The following is a 25,986-nucleotide window of genomic DNA, read 5'->3' on the forward strand; positions in this document are numbered from 1 at the left end:
AAAAATGTTTCTGTCTTTACAGCTAAATGTCACCCATCCCTCACCTGGCTGGCATTTAGGTTGGGACACATCATCAGAGAAGTTACATTTCCTTTTGGCAGAGGGGAGGAGAAGGTGGACTGCCACAAGCAGAAACGGCTGGTGACTTTCCCATGGGTGCAGGAGAGCTGGGAGGGGACACCCCGGTAGTTACCGGGTCTAAGCAGGGACACCCCGGACATCACGAATAGGCCACCAGGTCTCTGAAACGTCTGAGGTTCTAGGGTTTTCCAGGGCCTTTCTAGGAATGGCACCTAGAAAACCAAGTTCCACGTGAGAAAACCTCACTCCTCTGCATGTAGAGTGGAGTCCATGATGAGTGTCTGACAAAGAGCAGAAAGGTGCCTAGGCGACGGGCGCCTTGCTCAGCCCTGGAGTCTGAAGGTTTCAGTCTGCCGGGGCGCCCTGTGACCGGCCGCAGGATAGAAACCTGACCAGCCTGGGCCTCACCTGCCATCTTGGTGAGCGGAGACTAAGATATTTTCAGCCAGGTCAATTGCAGCCCGAATACAGGTAAAAAAAGGATGACTACAGAAACCTCCTTGCGTTTTTTGTTTTGGAAACTTCATTTTCCACAGTCGTTATGGAGAAATGATAGTTTGGAAGCTAGCAGTGCACTTGAAAAAGCAGGGATCTGTTGGAAATGTGATTTTTGGACAAGTCACTTTACCCTTCGATACCTCCACTTTCTCACTTACAAACTGGGAATTACAAGTCTCTCTTATCACAGGGAATGTGATAAAGGTCACATGAGATGTATGTGCAAGTACCGTACTTTGAAGATCGACAAGTGTAACATAGTACGACTAGTCCTTTGCATGGACATAAGGCAGCAGAAAAGATGCTTTTGATGTTTAATTAATACTAAAAATCTTCCATTACATTTATTTAGCTATAATTGGGAAGGAGGAAGGCAAGAGTAATTTCAAAGGGACTTTTTCTGCTCCAAAAATAGGACTCAGAAAACACATATTTGATTTTCCTTTTGGTGTCAAACCACGTACCATTGTTATTAGCAGTTTTACAGAATTGTGACCTTCACCCTTGGAAATATCAAAGATAGACAAGAAAGCCTGCCCAGTCTTAAAGCCTTCCAAACAGGCTTTTGAAACGAAAGCGCTTTTGTTTTGAATTAAGGGCTAATAGAATTGTTCTCTTAAATGAGCACTTGCGAGTTTAAAAGTTGCCTTTCCAGGTGGGCTGCAGTGCATGAACGTGCTGAGAGGTCACTGAAAGCCCTTTTGGGGAGCAGGGTGGTAATCTGTTCTAGGGGTTTCAGGTAACACCCTTCCCAGAGTTAAAAGAAATTTAGAACTTGCACTTTTCCTCATGGCACACATGCTGCTTTGGGTATACATCTAGGATCATAATTTACGTTCAGTTTACGGAATTTGTCAATTTTTGCAGTTGTTTTAACTTGTAATTAAGTTTTCTCTACGAGGCACACCATATGCCACCATTAATTCTTTCTTGTTGATTTCTTAGGAGACACAGGAGTGCATGCTTTGATGCAATTTTTGAGGTCTTTGGAAAATCAGATGACTACGTGTTTAGCCATATGGGCCTTTGTTATTTAAAATAGCATAGGATATAAACAAGAGGAAGCAAAAATGCAAAGGGACCTGTTAGAAAAAAAAAAAAATAATTGGAACGATTGTCAACATCGTTAGCCTTTTTTCTTTTTCAGCGTGGTGTTTTTGAAACCTGTCTTTGTTGAACCCGCACTGCCTCTTACCGTCTGTGAATATACTAGTATACGATCACACGTGCACCGGGCAAACATATGGAAACCCTAGGTTTACACTGGGGCCGCAGATATGCACAGCCGCCTTCCCTGAGTCCAGCTGCAGCCAAGGCTTTTCTTTCCCGTCTCACACCAGGGTTTGACAGTGAGCTCCGGCTCACCCGCACAGACGGAGTTTGGTTTTGAAAGGGGCAGACAGGCGGGTGTTTTCGGTTTTCGCGGGGATTCACGGCTCTCCTGAGCAGCCTGTTTGCCTGACATGCGGGCACAGACCCGGCCCCCGGCCGGCGCGCACTAGGACCCAGCGGGGCTCCGGGCCGGGTAGGAGCCGCCGCCGACCCCGGGCGGGCGCCGGGGCTGGAGCCGGGGTTCCGGCCGCGTTGGGCTGCAGCTCCGCCGGGAGACGGCACGACCCGGCAGTGGGCCACCCGCGAGTCCATCCGCCGCAGCCCCCCAATGCAGCCGCGAGAAGCCGCGGGGGGGCCGGCGATCGAAGGTAACGACAATGGGGCTCATTTCCTGCCGCCTGCTCTTCTGCTCGGGTTCAGCATTGTCACGAGCAGCCCTCGCTGCTCAGGCTGCTGCATTTGGGGGCACCCTTTGATTTTTTTAAGGTGTCCGCCCCGTATTTCCACCTGGCTTGGTTTGATGGATAGCACGCAGCCCATGGGGGAGCGATCCAGGGATGGCAAGTTGCATATTTTCATTAGTTTTGTCTCAAAAGTAAGTTCATTTAAAAAAAAAAAAAGTTTCTCAGGAATTTGTGGCTAGTCGTTTTTTAAAGATTTTTTTTTTAAAAAAATAGACAAATGGATCGTTTTAAAAATTCAAGTAATTGGTGTAATTCTGTTAATTACTTCCTCGGGCTTTACTTTTGTGGGCTCCCCGGGCGCTACTTTTATTTTCAAGGAACCGCCGAGGTGAATGTGGAGTTGGGCTCGGGCAGTTTCCAGCATTGCTGTCGCAACTGTGTTGCCATCAATTATACACAGTCTCCAATCTGTGGGCAGTCCCAGCTCTTCTCCGAGACACTAACTGGTTATGCTGCTGTGACACCTCCGGATGGAGAGTTTCCTTGGGGGGCAGTCAGACTGTTTCTCCTTTTGGAGAAACATTGCTTTGAGGAGAAAACCATGATGCCTGGCGGGGAGGCTGGAGAGACTGTGTCTCAGGCTTTGTGTATTCTCCCGGGATGACATTTGGGGAAGGGTGCACACCTTCTTCCTGGGCAGCTTCTAATGGTGAGGATTGTTCATTGATTTCATGGATTAGTTTCCCTGGTTGGGAACGCGGAGCCCCTCTGTCACAGGATGTGCTTAAGGTGACGAGTTCCCCAGCAGTTGGGACACATGATTGCCAGTGTAAAATGTGCCTCCTCTGCAAGGACGGGGCTGCCGGGAGCTCCCGCGTGGAGCTGTGGTGGGCAGGGTGCGACTGGCTCCTTGAGGTAAGAGGGCATCGTTTCCCGAGCGGAGGAAGAGAGCCTGTGTTGTGCCTTTTGTTCCCTGCTTTTCATTGATCGCCAGCTCTGCCTTCCAGAGGGGAGTGCAGCCCGGAGAGTGCAGAGCTGGGGAGCCTGCACCGGTGACTAGGGCTCACTTGAACTCTCACACTGATTGGTTGCGGGAGACCCAGACTTGGGAAAACAGCCACCCCCAAACCTTCTTTTACAACCACCCTGTAAATTCAGATGAGCCTCCTTGTGCACAGATTTCTGCCAGATTGATTGTGAAGTCGGGTGCCGTTTGCTCGAGGTGCCTTTAAGTTTATTTTTTTTTTTGCCTTTATTTCTATGCAGATTAAAGTAGGCCATTTTGGTGGCAAATTTCTTTGCAGATGTCAGCAACTAGCCTACATGTAGAGACGTATCACTTTACAGTCCCTTCTAGATGGTTTTTTCTTCTCAGGAGTTGTAGAATGCTAAGTTATTCAACTTAGGATAATTTTTCCTACGCTTTTTTTTTTTAATCTGAATATTGAAGTAGCACCATCCGCGGATGGATGCTTAACTGTATCTTGACTTTGGTAATGTGTCTGTGCACTGGCATGGAGCAGGCACTAAGTTTCCGTCTGCAACAGTGAAACATAAAGGCAATGAAGAGCAAACAGGCAAAATCGGCTTGCACGCTATTATAAGGAATTGTGACATCTGGTTTAAGGAGAATGCATTTCAAGTCCAAGAAAAAAGGTCACTCTTTACCCTCTAAGAATATGGGTTAGTAAATACCGTGGAATATTATATCCACAAGAGGAAAAATATGAGGCCGGTGCGGATATCTCCATTTGAGCCTTAAACCACCTCAATTAAAGGAGCAGCGTCCCATAAGTTGTTAAATGTATAAACACTTTTCTGATTGGCTTAAAAATTTAGACACAGGAAGTGGATGGTATCTAATAACCGTGAGTGGAGACATGGTTGTCATGGAAACTGAGAAGAGTACCCCCCCTCCATACATACACACAGACTCCCATAACCACCACTTAAAAAAAAAATCGTGCATGTCATCACAGATGCCTGGAGAACATGTTGGCCTCTGTAAGCTTTCCCACAGCATTTGTTGAAACCTGAGACTGTGCCTGTCAAATCAAGGTCATTTTACAACAACAATCAAAAATGCAGTCTCCTAGATTTCATAACTATTTTATTGAAAATATGTGAAGGGGGGGGACCAGAAAGCAAGGATGAACACACGTGCTTACTTGGTATTTTGCTGCTTCTGAGTTATGCAAGGAAAGGCCAGGAAGGTATTGGAGCGCTTAATTGTGGCATCAAATTGATTTGTCTGTCTCCTGCTAGAACCAAACTCTTTTTAGAGCTGTGAAGACTAGTAACATACCTGTGGAGGAAGAGTCGCCTGGGGGACGTGTAATGAAGACCTTCCGTTTGCAAGAGGGTTCGGAGTTGAACTCTCACAATTGAATTCCAAGAACCGGGGCATTTTCGAACCGGGCCCCAAGGCTGCCTACTGCAGGGGTAAATGGAGACCATGCCTGGGGCTTTGGGAAGGATAAGGGAGGTGTTCTCAATGCAGGAAGGGGAAACCGAAATTGAAATAAGAATGGTTTCAAAACTGAAACTATGATTATTTGGTGAACTTAGAAAAGTTTCCTGTTCTTTTGTGACTAGAGAAGAATGCTTTAGTTCTTAGGATAATTGAAAGGTGCTCCCAAATCAAGGTTGTAAATATTTTCAGTGTCTTGGTTGGTACTGGTTGCAGTGAGGGGAGTAAAGAAAAGTTTGGAGACACCCCTTCCCCCCCATTTCACTTTGCTGAGTGACAGATACCAAAGAGGCCCTCTCCTAAATGTTGACTTTGGGGATGAACACTGAACCTTCTAAATATAGAGCCAACCCGTTTCCTGTATTCCTTTCATCTTTCCAGTGGTAGCCTTCACATGTTAAGTTCTGTGTCTTCATTCAGTAATAGCTTCCAATCATGATGATTTAGAGCCTTGTATTGCTTTATCTTAATTGAAAATGGCCTGTTTTAAATCGCATTTCATTAACACTGATCTTTTTAAAAAGCAGCAAATTTGCTTTGTTTTCATCAACTAATTGCATTGGGGGAGAGAGAAGGTGGAGAGGACCCTAACATTGCTGGGGTGATTTAGGTATATTTCATGATCCCATGTTGTCCTCTAGTTAATGGATTTGGTGAAAAGGTTAAGTTTCATGGCACAACTGTTCTCTTTGAGCAAAGGATTTCCTGTAGGGAGCTTTCTTATCTGTGACTGTGTTCATTGGCAGGAAACTTGTCAGTTGCTTGTTTTTACAAACAGAAGGAAATGAATGGGATTTGTTGGTTTCTAGAATCTCCCTTCATTCTCCATGGTCTGTCAGACAGTTTGCTCAGAACACTTCATTTCTAAAGGGACTTTGCGGAGCTCCATTAAGTCCCTTCAAACCTTTGGCATGTCTGTTTACTTATTTATTTACTTTGGGACCAGAAAAACTGATCATTATGCTACCCTGTACAACGTCTTTTACCAATACAAGTTAACAAGATACTCAAGTTCCAACTCATTTTCAGTTGTCAGACGCACACATACACATGGTAGCAGGCATTTTTTGAGAGCGATGCCCAATTTCTAATAATTAGTCTGGAATACCAACCACATTGCCAGTCTTGATTTTGGGTTAACCTGGAGAGGTGAAGGGAGAGAGGCAGCTTCATTCTCTTTGAGCGTAAGGGGAAAAAATGCATAAAGACTACCTGTCAGGTATATGCCTTCTTTTCTGATGACAAAAACTTGATGTTGGGGGAGGGTTGGAAATTGGGGATGGGGTGGGGTTTTGCGTCCATATAAGGAAACAAATCTTAACTTTGAAAAGATTTATTGTGCCACAGTCTGGCTTATTTCTGGATATTGTAAATATAAATATATTTGTTTTAATTCATATATGTTTCAAATTTTAGAAGTAGGGTGAGCTTCTCTAAAGGAAAAAGGACTTAACCTCCATCCGAAGGGGCAGCCTGGGGAGGGGTTAGGAGCACCTGAGAGAGAGAACCATTTGTCGTTGCTATGGTGTTTACGCCCTTTTGAAGGCATCATTTTTTTTATTGATATTTAGCACCAAATGAAATCTGATGTGAGACTCTAATATATGAGTGGAATGAAAACAGTTTCTTTGAGGGAACCAAGAGCCTGCTTTCACCTCCTGTGCCTGGGACATACCCTAAGACTGCTTTGGACACAAGTCAAAAAGCTTTTAAAGTGCCCAAAATATCCTCTAAAGAAGGCCGGAGGGAGTGGCTTGCAGAGTCCTGGAACATCTTAGCTGCAGAGAGAACTTCTGTCTTGACAATTTAAGAGGGTGCTTGTTTTCAGAGTGAGCAGGAAAATGGTATGCAACACAATGTGTTAAAATAAGCTAGCAGGTAGATAGTGAAAGATTGGCCCGGACATAAGCATGAAAAAAGCCCTGGCCTAGTCTATAAGTAGGGAAGGACAAAGAATGTCTTATGAGGTTACGTACAAACCAGGGCCTCCTTTCCTTACAAGTCGCAGAAACATAGCACGGAGGTGTTTGAGATCCGTTGATTATGATTGTACTCAAATGCACGGATCTATTCTCTTACCACCTCAGGATATGTTATATCCCTGTTATCCTATCTGTCAGTGAAAGTTATTTCATATTAAATGTCATTCATGAAAGTTTGCCAAACCATATAATCTGCCTGGCAGAATCACTGGTGTTTTGAGTATTGAGTAAAATGATAACACACAGTTGTTATTTGCATATTGTCAAATACTAGAGGCCCGGTGCATGGATTCGTGCACTGGTGGGGTCCCTCGGCCTGGCCTGCAGGGATCAGGCCGAAACTGGCACTCCGACATCTCCCGAGGGTCCCGGGTTGCAAGAGGGCAGTTCTCGGGTGATGCACCCCAGAATTGGGCTCCCTTCTCTCTGGGTCTGGGGTGCGGGTGAAGCAGATTTGGGGCCGACAGTGCCCCAGCGGCAACCTAACCCACGGCCAATTCTGCGAGGAATCGGGCTCCCTCCTCCCTCCTCTCTGGGTCCGGGGTGTGGATGAAGCAGATTTGGAGCTGATAGTGCCCCAGCAGCAATCTAACCCACAGCCGATTCAACAAGGAATTGGACTCCCTCCTCTCCTGGTCAGAGCATCTGCCCCCTGGTGGTCATTGCACGCCATAGCTACCAGGCAAACGGTCGAACAGTCAGATGATTGCTTAGGCTTTTATATATACAGATATTCAAATTATCTCCTCTACTAGTATTATGAGATTGACTAAAATGGCAGTATTGGGATTGGGCTTGGTCTTCCTATTTTACATCCCAGAAACTACAAGTATTAAGATTTCTAGGGGTGGCAGACAGAGGAATCCCCTCTACTTCCACTCTTGATTTAAAAAAAATATATTTTTATTGATTTCAGAGGGGAAAGGAGAGGGAGAGAGATAGAAACATCAACGATGAAAGAGAATCATTGATTGACTGCCTCCTGCACGCACCACTCTAGGGATCCAGCCCACAACCCAGGCATGTGCCTGGACCCGGGAATTGAACCATGACCTCCTGGTTCATGGGTGGGATGCTCAACCATTGAGCCACGCACCGTTACGGAGGTGAGGAGAAGTCTGCAGAGATGGCAGGCAAACTGGAGTAGCATTGTGCTTCTCGTGCCAACCTCCCTGCGTTATTTCCTGGAATCTGTGCAGTTGGGGCGTTTGTAGAAGGAGAAAATACAGACCCCTCACTCCATTCTCCTGTTATTTCCACTGCCTTTGCCTTGTTTCTGTTACCTGCGTGGGCTTAGAGATGGTGATTAAAATAATGTCCCAGGAGGTCTTCCAACAACTTGTGTGGGGACTTTTTCTTTTTTTTTTAAAGGAAATCCTTCCTCTGCAAAGATGAAACTAATACAAGCACAAAATAGTTGCTTGTGGTAGTGGATGAAAATGATTGTGATTAACTTTTATTTGTTGAATCGTGTTGAATAAGGTTTTCCTGTTTAGGCTGTTGAAAGCTATCTTATTCCTCCTCCCACCTGAAATAGAAAACCAACAGAGCTGTCCCAAGGTATATTCATGATAATAGACCCATGGTTCTTCTTGAGTGAGCGTTTATACTCTGATGTTCTTAGGGACTTTTGTTTTGGAACTCATGCATTCCAGTTACTGGGACATTGCTGAAGTTGCCGATTCTTGCAGGATTCCAGATGTTTTATGGAGTTATTTTCTGGTACCTTCACAGATGTTATTTTCTTAAGATTCCGATAGTAGCAAGTCCTACTTGGAGAAGGGATTTTAGTATATTATACAAGGTTAGATGTTAGATAACCTCAGATATTTCTCCGCACTCTGAGATTTTCTGATTAGGTGAACTTAACTTTTTTTGCAGCCTTTCAAATGAAAACAATGACCGCTTAATGACTAGTGAATACATGCCCAAATTAGGACAGTCATATTAGGACTAGATTGAGTATTTAGAATGGTCTCTTGAAACAGAAATAAATTACTCTGGGTACGTTTGGCAATGTTGGGTGATCTAGAAAAGTCACATCACACCGGAAGGGGCTTTCCTATGTCTGGTGCTGCTCCTACATTATTTCAATTGATTCTTATAATAACCTAGTATTAATATACCACCACTACTAAGTAATGATAATATACATTAGTATCCCATTTTACAGATGAAAAACGGAGGCAACTATGTTCTCAGAGCCACACTCTTTGGTTCCAAGTAGTTCTCACCCTGACTCCAAATCCTAGGCATTTTCCACCCTACTAACTCCCATAGCCATTCCTCTGTTTCTGTTCCAGGGTCCATGACTCCCCCTTCCAAGCTAAAAATGGAGTCTCCTCCTGGGAAAAATGGCAGTGTTGGGTGGGGAAAATTTGTTGTGATTCTGGTAAGAAATAGGATTATGCTTCTCATCATTATGTGTTCCCATCTGACCATTAGTGATGAAAGGGACTTTTTAGTTCCCTCATTAGTGATTATCTCCCTTAAATCATCTTCATCTTCTGCATTTCCCTTCCTCTACCTCTGAGCACATTCACCTGTTTGGTCAATGAAAGGCCCTTACCACATCGGGATCTGACTTTCCTGAGTTGCCCAGATATTACTTGTAGTTTTTCTGTTGGTGGCATCCACAGAAACGGGTCTCCTCCACCACATTCAGTTTTATACTTCGTATGAACTGCCCAACAAACTCAGGGGTGCAGATACAATGACATCTCTTTGATTTCTTTCTGAATAAAAAAATGGGCTTAGTTTGTCAGATTAGCAGGATACCCAGTATCCCCTTCTGGGGTCTCCCTTACTCCTAAATCAGTGGTGGGAACGTTCAGCCCACGGGCCTCATGTCATGGGGTCTGGCCCTGCCAAGGCATTAGGGATGAGCTAATCAAATGTTTGGCCAAATAGAACAGACTAATTTTTAAGCTGATACTTTTGTATGGCCCGTGAATGATGTTATAAATATCCAAACGGCCCTTGGCAGAAAAATGGTTCCCCAAATGGATTTATACAGTCCCAGTGGAGCAGGTCAGTTGGACTTCCTCATCTAAGCAGGGAGCTCTGCTTTTGTGCTCGAGTGGGGGACCCACGGTGCCTAGAATACCTGTGTTCAGTTGGAACTGCAGTGGGAACAGGGTAGACATTTTTGGTGAAGCCGGTGCTAGCACTTTCTCATTCTCTTAAAGACTTCAGGTGAGAATGGTCAGAATCTGATGGAACTAATTCATATTTCACATACATGCTGTCACAGATTTCACATGCATGCAATCATTTTAAAGAGTTGATCTAGGGTCGTGCCAAAGATACATCTTCACATTAGGGGAGACAAACCATCCAGCCACTCATTCAGTGAACAGTTACTGAGCACCTGTGGCATACTAGGAGCTGTGCTCTGTGAACTCATTCCATGAACAGTTATTGAGCACCTGTGGCATAGTAGGAGCTGTGCTCTGTGAACGGGACATAAGGGTGAAGAGATCACTCCCAGACATCCTATCTGCTCCGTAGCTCTGATTGGCTTCTTAGACTGTATATATCGTTCTTTTAAAACTATTTTTATTTTTATTGTTGACACTATTACAGATTTCCTCATTTCCCCCCTAAATATCCTTCTTTTGAAGTTCACATTCTAAGCTGACGTAGAGGGAGGGAAGTCACTCCTTCCCTGAGCTCCTCCCTGAGTGTGCGCCTCTTGTTTTTGTTTATAAGCTGACCTTGTGAGGTCTCCAGGGCAGGTAATTTACTTGGGAGACCATCCCAGGAAGACACCAGTAGGGGGCATCTGTGGGAGATGAGAAAGAGGCATCCACTAGTGCTGTGACTCGCCAGTTACCACTGTGCAGGGGAGCTCGGGCGTCCTGCAGCTGGCCGAGAGCTTGTGTCCAACAGACCACATGCTGCTTTCAGTCACCGGTTGATGGCTGCTCTCAGGGGGCCTGCATTCCCAGCACTCAGGGTGGTGGGCGAGTTGGCAGAGGGGGCTTTGGCCGAGAAGGTTCTCAGGGGCTTGTTGATGCTGTGGGTTGCCGTTGAAGGCCGGGCGGGTGTGCACGAAGACAGGAAGGCCTCATAGGCACGTCAGGGCCTCAGCATCTCCTACCATCAGTCTCTGCTCTTCAGCTCCCCCCACAGTCTCAGAACTGTAGACATGTTAGGAGAAAAATTGTTTTTGCTGGTCCTCCAAACTTCACAATGAAGGAAGATCCTGGGACAGTGGTTTTTCAGTCTGAAAAATGGGAATAAGAGAAATTGATGTAAGTTCAGAGTCTAAACATTCAGTAGGAAGTTTTCGATGAGGGCATTCATTTCGTTCTGTTTGTTTTCCTTTGTTTCAACCATTGTCCTTGTTTCCCAGGTTGGAAAACTTGGGCACCCACTTGTTTTGCGTTTCACCATAACCTAAGACTCAGTAATGTGGAAATCCTGAAGGGATTATTGCGAAGGCTAATCAGAAAGCCCCTGAAAGGCCCTTGGCACAGAGCCTGGCACGTAGTTACAGCTTATATTGTTTTCAGCTACTTTTGTATTATGTTGTTGTCATGCCTCTATTTGGGACTTACGGTAGCTCTCTGTTGCTCACCTTACCAAGTCTGTCCTCCTCCGTCTAACATTCAAGACCTTCCCTAATCTGGCCCTACCCATTAGTGCTCAGGGAATGCCCCCAGAGCTGGTCAGAGTTTATTTGTTTCTGAGTCTCTGAACTGGCCTCGCTCCTTCCAGCTCCTGCCTTTGTTCATCTCATCCCCTGACCACAGCCTTCGTCTTCCTCTCTTCACGCATTGTGGAGTCACCTGTTTCAGCCGCTCTGCAACTCCCTGTGCAGGGAATATGCAATTTGTTCATTTTGTCTCCAGCAAATCTTCTTCTCCAGCAAACACCCATTGCTTATCAGGGAAAAGAATCATCACTTTTGATCCCACCCATTTTAAAACTTAGTTTGATAATCCAAACAGTTGCTTAAGATAATTGTGTCTTAGGAAAACGATGTCCATTCCTTCCTTCATGGTGTCCTCTTATTTGCCTGTGGTGGCGTGTGTGGGAAGGGGTGGCGAGCACACATCTTCCTTTTATTCCTTATGGAGGATGAGCAAACTCAGGCTCCTCAGGTCGGCTAGCCTCTGCTCTCAGGAGCTACTAGTAGGTCTCTGGCCCATTGGGACTGCTTATTCTATACAGCAGGTTCTTGGATAACACCATTTTGTTCAAAGTCATTTTGTTGTAACAGGATAACATATTTAATGTTGATGAGATGCCCTAGGAACTTAACTCTTGTTTATATCGATTAGCCTATGGTAAACAGGGTTTTGTTATAACATTTTCCCCTTAAAGTCTGAGAACCTATTGATGATATTGAAGACTTACTGTACCAGCAGTTGAAGGCTGTGGCTCCTATATCACATAGTCTAGTCTCGTGGTTTTCAAAGACCCACAGTAAGATACACATACGTTGTCATGAGATTCTAGTAAGCACATAGGATATATGTAGACACGGACAGGCCATACAAAGCTTTTACTAAGTAACATGTAAAAACGGAAACATAGCTTTCACAATATATTATTATTATTGCTACACTGGGAAGCACTTTGATCTCTTCTATTATTTTTTAATCCCTACCCAAGGATATGTTTATTGATTTGAGAGAGAGAGGGAGAGATAAAGAGGGAGAGAAATATCTATGCGAGAGAGAAACATCAGTTGGTTGTCTCCCATAAGTGCCCTGACCAGGGATTAAACCCACAATCTAGGTATGTGCCCTGACTGGGAATGGAATCTTTGACCTGTCGAATCATTGTCCCTGTGTATGGGACGATGCTCCAACCAGCTGAGACCCCCACTCCACAATTAAGGCCCCACATGTTAGACATTCTCATTGTAAAATAGAAATGTTTATTCAGATTTACCCACATATTTACTACTTTCTTTCCTTAAAATACCTTCCCACATCCCTACTCCTCAGAGTACTTTTCTTCTTAGATTTCATTTAGTGAGTATCGATTGAGGGAAAATGATTTTGGTTATTGTTTGGTGGAAATTTTTATTTTTTCTATTTTCTTAAAATATAGTTTTGCTAGGTATAAAAATATTTTTGCTAGGTATAAAATTCTACTTACTTTCTCTTGGCACATTAAAGATGTTCCACTGTTTTCTGGCTCCTGCTGCTGAGAAACCAATGTTAAGTCTAATTGTTACTTGACACTGAAGGTATTCTTTTTTCAAGATTCTTCATGGCTGCTTTTTGTCTTTGGTATATTGTAAATTGTCTAAATATGAATTTCTTTTTTATTTTTTAATTCTCAGCAAGGATATGTTTTTATTGATTTTTGTAGAGAGGAAGAAGAGAAATAGAGATAGATAGCTAGAGAAACATTGATGTGAGAGTGAAACATCAACAGCTTGCCTCCTCTACGCCCCCAACTGGGGATAGAACCAGCAACTTAGGTATGTGCTCTGACTGGGAATCAAACCTGTGATCTCACCCTGGCCCGGTTTTGCTCAGTGGTTAGAGTGTGGGCCGATGGACCCAAGGGTCGTGGGTTCGCTTCCCAGTCATGGGCATGTACCTTAGTTGTAAGTTTGATGTCTCGGCCTAGGTCAGGGTGTGTGTGGGAGGCGACCCATCAGTGTGACTCTCTCACATCAATGTGACCTTTTTGTGTACAGGGCAGTGCTCCCACCAAGCCACACAGCCAGGGCATGAATTTCTTTATTTCTTTTTGCCTTGGGATATGTGTGTGTGTGTGTGTGTGTGTGTGTGTGTGTGTGTGATTTTGTGGATTGCTTTTTTCACTACTTTTGGAAGATTCTCAGAATTTGTCCCTGCTCTGTACACTTCTTTTTTACTTTTGAATTTCAGATGAGGTATATGCTAGATTTTAGTTCTTTTTTTTATGTTTTAATCTCATTTTCATGTTTTCTGTCTCCATATCTTTGTGTACTATAGCCTAGGTAATTTTTTTGTCTTCTTCATTTCCTGTATCTACTCTGTTTAATCCTGTTTGCAATTTATCTATTTATTTATTGTTAATCCTCACCCGAGGATATTTTTTCCATTGACTTTTAGAGAGAGTAGAAGGGAGGGAGGGAGGGAAGGTGCAGATAGAGAGAGGTAGACAGAGAGAGAGACAGAGAAAGAGAAACATTGATGTTTGAGATTGATTAGTTGCCTCCTGTACGTACCCTGACTGGGGATTGATACGTACCCTGACTGGGGATTGAACCTGCAACCTGGGTATGTGCCCTGACTAGAAATTGAAACTGCCACCTTTCGGTGTATAGAACAATGCTCCATCCAACCAACGGAACCACACCAGCCAGGGCACAATGTTTCATTTTTAATTTATGTTGCTATTGGTCTTAGTAAATGAGAATGACATATGGAACTGAGTTAAATTGTTGGAATCATGGTTTGTTTTCTTTTCATTGAGTGGTTTTCTTTCTCGACTACACTGTGTTGTGGATGGGAAAATCCCATAATAGATTACTAACGTCTTAGTAGCTAATCTATTATCCACCTGCTCGGATGCAAACACAGTACATGTGGAAAATTACTTTGTACGCCGATAAAGCCCGTGTTTTGGAAAAATGTTGTGCTGTTTATATACAAAACATTGTTTTGAATCAAGCCATCTAAAATATGCAGATGAATCACAGGGAGTTGTATCTTGGATAGGATCATCAAAATTCCAGAAATGGTCAGGCTACAAAGTACAAGATGTGAGTCTATATTTAGGTATCGACCATGTTTTGTTTGCGCATCTCCTTGGGCCTAGCTCTGGCATTGGTCAGAGAATAGCTCTCCAGCCCGAGGCTTTCACTCTAGTTCAGCAATTTCCAACCTCTTTCATCTCAGGGCACACATAGACTAATTACTAAAATTCTGTGGCACACCAAAACATGCTTTTTGCTGATCTAACAAAAATAGGTATAATTTTGATTCATTCACAGGGGACAGCTACTGTGTGTTGGCTGTTGTCATTTTTTATTTTTAATCCTCACCCGGGAACATTTTTCCATTGATTTTGAGAGAGAGGGAAAGACAGAGAAACATCGATGTGAGAGAAAGACATCGATTGGTTGCCTCCTGCATGAGCCCCAACCAGGGCCGGGGCCGGGAAGGAGCCTGCAACTGAGGTATGTGCCCTTGACCAGAATCGAACCTGGGACCCTTTGGTCAACAGACTGATGCTCTATCTACTGAGCCAAACTAGCTCGGGCTGTCATTTTTCAATTTGACCATCTAAGGGAAAAGAGGTCAGTGCCCCTGCCTGAATAGTCAGGAATTGCATGTTTTGGGAATTCTTGTGCTGGTTGAAAATTGCCACTCCAGATGACGACTCAGGTGGCCAGTCTAGCTCCTCAAGAGCCAAGACAGACAAGCTCTCCACTTGTTGTGTTGTTTCCTTCATGGAACAGGGCATAGGATTTCTGACAGATGAGAGCGGGGTACAGCATTTCAATAAAATAGATCAAGTTCAGGAGGGACAGTACACAGTGCTCTGTTTGGAAATTATGTTCACTTTCTTCTCAACACGAAGGCATCTCTCTTATCTTTTTAGAAACATTTCTCTCTTGTTTAGAAACGTTTCCAAAAGCTACTCTTTTGGAGGTACCAAGTCTCAGCCAAGGACTTTAATGAGATACAGAGTCCAGGAACTAGCAGGTTGTGTGGAAGAGTTAACTCCCTCTATTGATACACTGAGCTACTGAATGGTTTCTTCCCCCATTGAGCCAGGGCTCATTCTACCCTAAATGCCAAATATTCAGTCACCACAAGGGGAAGAGACAAGACTTCCATGTTCTTGATGGCCAATGTGATTTTGAAGTTAATTTGTAGTTTTTAAGCAAAGTATTCCCTGCATTATTATTGGGGAGACCATTATCCTGACTTGTGATAGTCTTGGTTTATGCCCACTGCTCCACTGTTGTTATTCACGGTGAGTGCCTCCTTTCATTTTTCAAAAGTGTCCTGGTATGTGTGATTGTCATCACTGCGCTCACAATGGTAGTCAGTGTGTCTGTCAAGAGCAGATCAGCTTTGTTCAGACCAACTATTGCTGAGAAAAGCTGCATACAATGAAAATGAAAGTTTGGAAGCATTGGAGAGGCATCAAGATTTGAGAGGAGGAAAGCCCTAACTGGAGAGCCTGGCTTCTGGATCTTATTCTTGAGATAACTGTCAATTCTGAAAGTGGTGGCTAAGGAACTTAGCAGAAGTTTCAACAAACTCATGGTATTGGCAGCATGGTAATTGTATTCAGGACCTGCCAAAAAGCAGAAGCCCTAATAAACAACTGTGACTTCAATTTGGAACCCTAAGTCAAGATGAACCAGAAATAGAAAAATTCTCAGAGGGACCGAAGCCAAAAATCAAATATTTTCAGATTAGTGTCCCCAGCTGAAGTGCCTGCCAAAAGCCAAAGTAAAAAGCCTCTTGGGAGAAACGCACATCTTGTTATCACTAGAGGTTTTCACGTACTATATCTGTCACCCAATGAAAATGATGAGAGATGAGTAAAAACAGAGAAAAATATTGACAAATGAGATACACCTTATAAGGATTCAGATGGTGGATTTAATCATATATGGTCTCTAAAATAACTGTGATAAATATATTCAAAGAATTAAAAGATAAGATTTAAAAATTTGCCATAGAACTGAAAATTATAAGTAAGAACTAGGTTGGAAAAATACAGATTAACTTTTTAGGGTGATGGAAATTATCTAAGACTGCACAGTTGAATTAAATACTGAAACCATTGCGTGTATTTATAGTAGGTGAATTTTATGGTGTGGAAATTATACTTTAATAAAGCTATGAGTTAAATGGAGTACACGCAGTTGAAGAGTTAATGAACTAGAACATAGGACAGAAGAAAATACCCAAAATAAAGCATGAAGAGGCAAAATAATAGAAAATGAGTACAGGATTTTGAAAGACATGTAAAATATGGTGGGAAGTCTTAATATAAATGTCATGAGTTTCAGTAGGAGAGAAGAAAAATGGAACAGAAAAAATAATTGGGAAAAATGGCTGAGAATTTTCAAAAACTAACAAATGACCAAAGCCACAGAATTAAGAAGTCCTAGGACACCAAGCAGGTCAATACAAAGAAACTTCACCTGTAAACAGGATAGTAAGTTTTCTGAAAGCAAAAACAGAGAAAAGCAAAAGCAGTCAAGCCTGGAGGAGTGGGTAGTTTGGCCTTCAAAGGAGCAACAATAAGATTGACAACTTACTCTTCAACTCAAATAACAGACGTCCGAAGGAGATGGAACAATATCTTCAAATTGCTAAAAGAAAACAACTGTTAACTATGAATTCTATAAGATTCCTCAAAAATGAAGAAAGGTAAACACTTTTTATTATCATGAGCAGATTTGTACTAAAGGAAATACTTAAGGGCATCATTTGGACAGAAGGAAAAGTATTCCAGATCAAAACTCAGAGATGTAGGAAGGCATGAAGATCAATAGAAATAATAATTATATAGTTAAATATAAATAAATATTGACTGTATAAAATATCTCCTATGGAGTTTAAAATATATATGGAATAAAGTATATGTTCAAACTGGAACTTAATCTGGAGAGATTAATGAAGTTAAATTGTTCTAAAGTCCTTAAATTGTCTAGGAACTAATAAACTAATTTGTATTAGCTATTAATAAGTCAGTGATGCATGTTTTAAACTCTGGAATATATATATATATATATATATATATATATATATATATATATATATATATATATATATAGTTTTTTAATCCTCACCAGAGGCTATGTTCTTCATTCATTTAGAGAGAGGAGGGAGAGAGGGAGAGAGAGAGAAAGAGAGATTAAGGAACTCATTTCTAGCCAAGCCTGTGTGGTTCCGTGGTTGAGCGTCCCATCTATGAACCAGAAGGTAAACAGTTCGATTCCCGGTCAGGGCGCACATGCCCTTAGTCCGAGTGTGGGGTTTGTGGGAGGCAGCTGATCAAGGATTCTCTCTCATCATTGCTGTTTCTATCCCTCTTCCTCTCTCTGAAATGAATTAAAAAAACATTTAAAAACAAACAACTGGAAGTTTGTACTTCTTAATCCTTTCGCTTTTCTGCCCATCCCTCTGGCAACCATCAGTTTGTTCTATGTATCTATGTTTTGTTTGTTTCTGTTTTGTTTTGTTTGTGATATACTTTTTAAAAAGAGCATTCTGGCTACATGTGGAGAACGGAAGCAGACAGACCAGTTGAACGGTATGACAGTGTGGGAGAGAAGGGGCTTGGCTAGAGCGGTAAAGTGGAGTGGTGGGAATGGAAGGGTTTAGGATGTATTTTGGAAGTAAAGCTGATGTATAGAAAGTGGAGGGTGAGGGGGAAAGGAGCAACGGAGAATTATTTTAGGATTTCAGAAGGCAGTGTCATTTCCTGAGATTGGAAAGACGTGGAGCGGGGAGGTGGCCATCAGGAGCTGTGTTCGGAGAGCCTGGTTGAAATGCCTCTTGGGATGTCAGGAGGCAGCTGGGTTATTCACATCTGGAGTTGGGGGTGAGTGAGGAGTCATTGGCACGAAGGTGGTGTCTACAAGTGTCAGTGGGTAAGATTATTCAGACAGAGAGGGCAGAGAGGAGAAGAGGGCCCAAGTGAGAGCACTGAGTACTAAAATATAGAGGCTGGACCAAGAAAACATGCCTGGGAAAAGTCACTGAGAAGGAGATTTCATTGAAGTTAAAGGAGATTTGGGCATGTGGTGTCACAGAAGCCAAAAGAATCTCATTGATCAGCTAACTATGGCCCCACAGTACACACTCAGGGAGGGTCAGTTTTCCCTTAATGTAAACAGTGTCATTCCTTGATTGTAGGTCTTTTAAGGGATATAATTTTACTTTTTGTTCCAGCATAGATTTAATTGCAATGGCATTTTTTTTTTTTTTGCCTGTTTCATAATGTCTTTCAAGGCTGAAATGCGAGGCCCTGAGAGTCCTGGGCTGGTCACTCCACCAGCCTGCAGATCCGCCAAGTAAAGATTTCTCTTTTTCTGCCCTAAGTTTACATGATTTAATTTGTCTGAGTAACCTGCTGCTGTCATAGGTTTTCGTAGAGTCCTGACATCTAACAGAGTAATTAATGCTTTAGGCTTTTAGGACCTGTTTCAGGTTTTTATTAATCACCATTGTGATTGCACGTATGAATTATGAAGGAGTTATTTTTGGTAGTTGGATTTCCTCCTCAGAAAAATTTCCATATTTGTTCGTTGTGAACTGATTGCCCTGAGAAGAATGAAAATGGAGACTGTTCCGTGGGTCCTCTGCAGACATTTCAAATGACCCAGGGGGAGGCTTAGCTCATAGTAAACAGAAGGGTGAGCTGCTCCAGGCTGATGGTGAAGAGCTAGCTCTGCCCCGAATATGTGGATTTTGCGAACTGTTTGAAGAGGTGCGAGCATCAGAAGGCATTTGTAGGTTGTCTGTGATTCCTGCCACCGGAGGAATCCCTCCTAGGACCTTCGTGGTTGGTGTGCTGTTGTTTTGGGAGTTTTCCAGGAGACGGAGGTATCCAAGTAACTGGGAAGAAATAATTTCTTCTAAATTTTTAAAATAAATTTTTTATTGATTTCAGAGAGTAAGGGAGAGGGAGAAAGAGACAGAAACATCAATGATGAGAGAGAATCATGGCTCGGCTGCCTCCTGCACACCCCGCACTGGGGATCGAGCTCTCAAACCCAGGCACATGCCCTGACCGGGAATCGAACCTTTATCTCCTGGTTCATAGGTCGATGCTCAGCCACTGAGCCACACAGGCCGGGCTGTTCCTTCTAATTTTATTTAGGGAAACCATCATGGATTTTCAAAATTTTGAGATCAGTATAGGAAGGAGGAATGGGATGGGTGGTATCTAGTCCTTAAAATTCAATCTCAAGTGTGAAAACTAAAACACTGACTGTTTTCTGTGAAACTCCTCCCGTTAAGGCATCGGCTCACCCCCGACACTGGCAGGTTCTCTGCATAATTGTGACTGTTGTACCTGCAGGTGGGTCCTGCTTGCCACTTCCCCTGGCCTGGGGGGAAATGTAGATTTCCGCTGTATTATAGGACCTTTTACTCCATGCCTTTTACTTTGACAAGAGACTTGCTGCTTTACTGGGAGCAGGGCTCTTTGCGATGATTAGAGTGATTTTCCATGATTCTGCCCATACTTGGGGAAGATTTTGGAGACTACAAATAAAAGACAAAGTGGTTATATCAGTGTATGGATGGAGGCAGCCGCTCTGCTAATATGCAGTGCCTTGCCTGTTGAGTGGAAATACCTGTTATTGCTCTCACTGCCATTTTTACTCTTCCTAAGTGGCCAGCTGGGGATGAGGGGTCGGGGAAGGAGCTGGGTTGGGCGGGAGGAAGTCCATTTGCAAAGTCAATCGCGGAAGTGTTCAGGCAGAGCAGCAGACATCGGATCTGCGTTCTGTATAGATAAAGGGAGGATTTGATACCCAGCAGATGGGCCGCCCCGCTAATGCTAGGGAAGCTTGCTGTGGCAGACTATGCACTTCTAATCTGATGGTATTTTCATCTTAATGTACTTGCAACCTGCTTTTTTTTTTGGTAGGTAACAGCATTTCTGACAAAGGTGATAAATTCGCTAAAGCTTAACATTCAGACTCTTTCCTCATTTGAGTGTTATGTAATTATATATATATATATATATATATATGTAGGCTCAAAGGTCCCAGTCTTAACAAATTCCCTTCACAGGAGTACCGTTTGAGAGCCCATTCTCTCATTAATTTTATTTGACATTTATATCAACATTACATTCCTAGCCTAAAAGGAGAAATCACATGTGTACGCAGGGGTGTATTTTAGAGTGGAGTATTTAGCTTGGCAGTGAAAGGCAGCCAGCTAAGTCTGCTAAAGCGAAATTTTCTAAATTAGTTGATAGAAAGTGGTCTTAAAGCACGAAATCCAAATTGTACTACAAAGTGCTGAATGCTGGCACACATGGCCGTTTTGATATTTGTAACATTTTTTTTTTCCTCCAGGGCTCCCAGAGTTGACTTAAAATGGTGTCTGGAAATTTAACTTGGGAGCCATCGGAGGCGAACGAAAGGGACCAAGGATGGGCCGCTGTGGTGTCAGGAGTGGCAGTCACTAATGTGAGACCTGGTGCAGAAGTCAGCCCTGATCCCTCTCCCGCTTGCACTGACTTCAGAGCCGGGAGTTGATTGGTTGGTTCCCAGTTGTGCTGAGTGAAGAGTTTCACGAGGCTGCCTTGGTAGTGGGAGGGCAGTTGGGAGCCCCTTCTGAGCATCGTGAACTGCATTACTTCTCTGACCGGTTGATCACGTGGCCAAGGCACTGCTTAGCGTTTCCAAAAGGAGACAGAGCGCCGTCTGGGGCCATTAGCCCTGAGCAGGGAACAACTGTGAGAGAACATTGCTGTCCTCTGAGCTGCGTGTCTAGGTTGAATTTTGAATCGGTGGACGCCACCAGAGAGAAAAGGAGCTGCCCCGAAGCAGGCTCCAAGGGCCTGCACGTGGCAGTTTTGGTTCCGGAATGCTGACTGTCACATATTTTGTGGTTTGTGTGTTCTTGAGCTGTGCTTTGCTATAAGGATGAATTGCAGACTGGGATTTTTTTTCTTTCCCCAGAGAGCTCATGAGCTTTAGAGAAGACCGGCCTTTGGCCTTCCAGCATTCACCCTTCCCCACCATGACCTCCCAGCTCTGCCAGGGCGTGATCCCAAACAAACATTCCAGTCCCCTCCATGCTGTCTTCATGGTGACTCTGAAGGGTCAAATGGTTGGTGACCAGCAGGCCTGCGAGCCTGTCCAGAGTGGCAAGGTCCCTCCACGGTCCCCACTAGAGGGATTTTAACTGGGACCCTCTGGAGTCTCGATCTCCTGGGGTCCCCTGGGTGGGCTGGCCACTGCATGTCTCTGAGAGTTAGGAGTGTTACCAAGGAAGATGAGGCGGAGGACGCGCGTAGTTTACGAAGGAGAAACTTTGCGTCTGGTTTGGCCTCATCGTCAGCATCAGCTTAGACAACTTTCCTCTCCGCACCTCAGTTTGGCTTTGAGGATGTTGTGAATTCCTTACTTGTCTCCTCTGTGTAAGCTCTGGGCCTGCAAGGTGCATTTGTGCACAGAGTAATCTCTGGTGGTGGTGGTGGTGGTGGTGGTGGTGGTGGTGGTGGTGGTGTATGTGTGGGAGGGGGTGTTTTATATCAGAGTGCTGGTGTATCCTTTCAGCCCCTTTAAAGGCACTACAGGTAGAACTAAGAAATTCATAGTTTTCTGGCTGTCAGGGCAATTCTGGATTTCAGAGGGAAGAGATTTTGAGAGTGGGAGAGGCCCTGAAGGTCTGGGCCGCCTTTGCACATATAGATAAGCCCAGCGAGGTTCTGGGAGCCAGGTTTCCCGACAGTTGCCCAGCCTTCTTTTCTCCTTTTAGCTCTGCCCCTGGGATGATCGGAGAGGCTTCCCATTGTAACACCCGTGCGAGGGGGTAGGAGTGCCTTTGCTGAGAGCTGATAAGAGTCATGTTCCAGCACCCTAGAATGGAAGGGATCTTCAGGACTGTGGAGTCACACCCGGGGCCATAGGCCCAGGATGGCAGAGCTGGGACTGGCAGCTAGGTCCCTCCAGCCCTGAGTTCATTATCCCCTCAAGGCTTTCTGGGTAGAAGGTGATTATAGGCACTTATGGTTGGTTCCCTCCCTCCCTCCCTCCTTCCCTCCCTCCTTCCCTCCCTCCTCCTTCCCTCCCTTTCCTCCCTTCCTCCCTTCCTCCCTTCCTCCCTTCCTCCCTTCCTCCCTTCCTCCCTTCCTTCCTTCCTATCTCTATCTCATCTCTCTCATCTCTCTCATTTCTCTCATCTCTCCCTGCCAGCCACTAAACATATCCATTCCAGGTCTTTATCAACCCCAAAGAAGACCTAAAACCTTACTAGGGAGGTGTTTGCCGTGGGACTAATCTGTCTTATAAGTACCGCGCGCTAACCGATTGCGCAACTGGAGCTCCCCGTGGGACTAATCTGTCCTTGTTGAGGCCATGCCTCCATTTTAAACTTGGTTAAATGAATGACCATTCCCTTAGAAACATCCCATTTTTCTGGGATTTTTGCTGCTGCCTCCAGCTGCCCATGGGGCTGCTGTAATGATACCACAGACTGGGTGGCCTAGAAACAGCAGGAGTTTATTTCTCACCGCGTGGAGGCGGAAGTCTGAGATCAAGGTGCCAGCATGGTGGGCTGAGGGCCCTCTTCCAGGCCACAGACCTCTTGTTGAATCCTCACCTGGCGGAAAGGGGTCTCCTTCATAAGAGCACTAATCCCATTCATGAGGGCTCCACCCTTGTGACCTAATCACCTTGCAGAGGCTGCACCTCCTAACACCATCACATTGGGGGTTAGGATTCCAATGTGCGAATTTTGAAGGGGACACAAACACTCAGACCACAGTAAGGGGTGACACTTTTCAGTCAGGAAGAGGGTCTTCTCTGGAGGAGAGTGAATGATTGGGTGGGGGCTGCAGGGAGAGTGGCTCAGATCAACAGCAGTTGCGATGAGTAACCATGGAGATACTTCCCTCTGCCTCCTGTCCCCTTAAGAACAACTCCTCTTTGCTACTTAAGACCTTGCTTTATACAGATGCCCCCTCTTCCTGTAGCCTTCGCCCCAGCATGGAGAGTGTGTCGGACGGGCCCGTAGTTCTTGCCCCCCAGTACCTGTCCACGTGGCATCTGGCTCATTGCTTGGCCCAGGAATGGTGTGTGGACATATCCGTGCTGTGTGAGGGGGAGCTCCCTCCCTTTCTTCTCCGGTGCAATTTAGAAACTGCCAGTGGACTGGCTGGAGGGCCCCGTCGCTTCTTTAACGAAATATTCGGAGAGCAACAAGTGCGGCTGGTTTTCCCTAAATGCAGCTTTATTGGCATCTGGCTCCTTGTAATATACTTTTAATATACTATGGATGCTGTCTCTGAGTAAATCAGCAGGTATGTTTTGAAATTAAATATTTGCTAAGGGCTAGGTTCTCCTGGTGTTCAATTATTGATAACGAATTTTACAGACACTGTCTGAGACTTGATGATATATGATCTTCGAGTGACCTGCCATTTATTAGACTTTATCTGCCCATGAAATCCATTTCCAATTCAGACCATATCTACTGTGGGGATTGCTTGCCAGAAATCTATTCCCAGGTTTCTCCTTATTTCAGTGAAATATCTCTGTCTCAGCACCTTTCCCAAGGTGGCTGATCTAATCAGGGCCCAATCACTTATCGCTTCTCATTTCCTTTGGCAGGTCTGTCAAACTGGGAAGTGTGCAGTCTGGAGCCATAGGGACCCGCCCCCTTTGCCCTTTCCCTGTAGAGCTGATGGTTGGAAGATAGGAACTCCCCAAACCGGAGCCGGGCTGGGCTTTAGGATCAGAAGAACGGAATTGGCCTCCTGCCTTTCCCTATGTCAGGCACCTTTCCTGGAAGAGCAGGGCTCTGTGACCCTGAGCCAATTGCAGGGCATGGAAGGCCGCTTGGCCCTGGAGCCCTTTTCGGCTCCCCCTTCCTCTTAGACTTCAAAGCAGACAGGTGTGTGCTTCCAGCTGCTGCCAGGGCCAGCTGGCAGGACCACTCTAACGTGTCATCGCAGAAATAAAATTTGTCACCTCTGCGTTCTCAACCTTCGTTCTTTCATGTTTAACCAGCGCTCCGAATCTTTATAAACACATCCAGGTTTCTATTTTTGTTTCCTAATTAATTCAGAAAAGGAGAAGACACTGCTAATGATAGAAAAGAGAGGAGGGGCACAGGTAGGACTGAGGATGGCCCTTGTTGTTCAGTTACATGAGGTAATTGAATGAATACGGGTGCCCACACGTTGAGAAATTACCCGGGACCTGCCAATCCCTTGGTGATTCTTGGGCTGTCCTGGAACTGGTCAGAATTTATGAACAAGGCTCCATTGATCAAATGTGAAGGCAAGCTTTTCTTCTTATACTAATGGACAGTGATACCTCATTTTCCCACCCACCAAGGAGAATAAGAATTTCCACATATGTTATTATTTTTTTAAATTATTTAAAATGTATTCTTTTTAGCACTACTTAAATTAGATTCTCTGAGTACATTAAACCTAATTTAACCTTTGTCTTGATGATTCAAAATCATCTTTATAAATATCTGGAGCTGTGCACTTTCATGATTGCAGAATCTTAACAGACTCAAGGGTGTAGTGTTTTAATTAAATGAGCATTTCCTCCATCCCATTGTTACCGAGAAGGCTAAAATAATAGGCATGAAATAATGGAAAGAGTTCTAAATTTGGAGTAAAAACTCTGGTTCTCATTTCAGTTTCATCGTTAATTAGCTGTTTGCCCTTCAGCAAGTCTCTTAACCTCTCTGAGAATTTATTTCTTTGTCTATAAAACTGGGGGATCAGACTCTAATGTTCCCCAGGTTGTTTAGATGGCTTACATTTTATTAGAGGCTTGCTGCACGAAATTCGTGCACAGAGGGGCGGTGGTGGTCCCTCAGCCCCATGTGCACCCTCTCCAATCTGGGATCCCTCTCACAATCCAGGACTGCTGGCTACCAACTGCTCGCCTGCCTGCCTGCCTGATTGCCCCTAACCAGCGGTTCTCAACCTGTGGGTTGCGACCATCGGAAAACACAGCATATCAGATATTTACATTATAATTCATAACAGTAGCAAAATTACAGTTATGAAGTAGCAACGAAAATAATTTTATGGTTGGGGGTCACCACAACATGAGGAACTGTATTAAAGGGAAGCGACATTAGGGAGGTTGAGAACCACTGTAACTGCTTCTGCCTGCCAGCCTGATTACCCCCTAACCACTCTCCTGCCAGCCTGATTGACGCCTAACTGCTCCCCTGCCGGCCTGATTGCCCCTAACTGCCCTCCCCTGCCGGCCTGGTCACCCCTAACTGCCCTCCCCTGCAGGCCTGGTTGCCCTCAACTGCCCTCCCCTGCAGGCCTGGTCACCCCTAACTGTCCTCCCCTGCAGGCCTGGTCACCCCTAACTGTCCTACCCTGCAGGCCTGGTCACCCCTAATTGCCCTCCCCTGCAGGCCTGGTTGCCCCCAACTGCCCTCCTCTGCTTGCCCGGTCACCCCTAACTGCCCTCTCCTGCCAGCCATCTTGTGACTACATGGATGTGGCCATATTGTGTGTTGGAGTGATGGTCAATTTGCATATTATCTATTTACTATATAGGATTTAT

At 44.5% G+C, this 25,986-nt stretch overlaps 1 protein-coding gene across 1 annotated transcript in view; it reads left to right on the top strand.

Moving 5' to 3' along the window:
• Positions 1 to 2,122: 2,122 nt before the first annotated feature.
• The window catches only part of FOXN3 (forkhead box N3), a 361,722-nt gene continuing 337,858 nt past the window's right edge, over positions 2,123 to 25,986 (top strand). Inside the window, exon 1 of the mRNA XM_059688361.1 lies at positions 2,123 to 2,279. The gene's annotated coding sequence lies outside the window, so the exon portion shown is untranslated. The remainder of the gene's footprint in view (positions 2,280 to 25,986) is intronic.

The sequence above is a fragment of the Myotis daubentonii genome, chromosome 1, assembly GCF_963259705.1.
Source record: "Myotis daubentonii chromosome 1, mMyoDau2.1, whole genome shotgun sequence".
Taxonomy (NCBI): Eukaryota; Metazoa; Chordata; class Mammalia; order Chiroptera; family Vespertilionidae; genus Myotis; species Myotis daubentonii.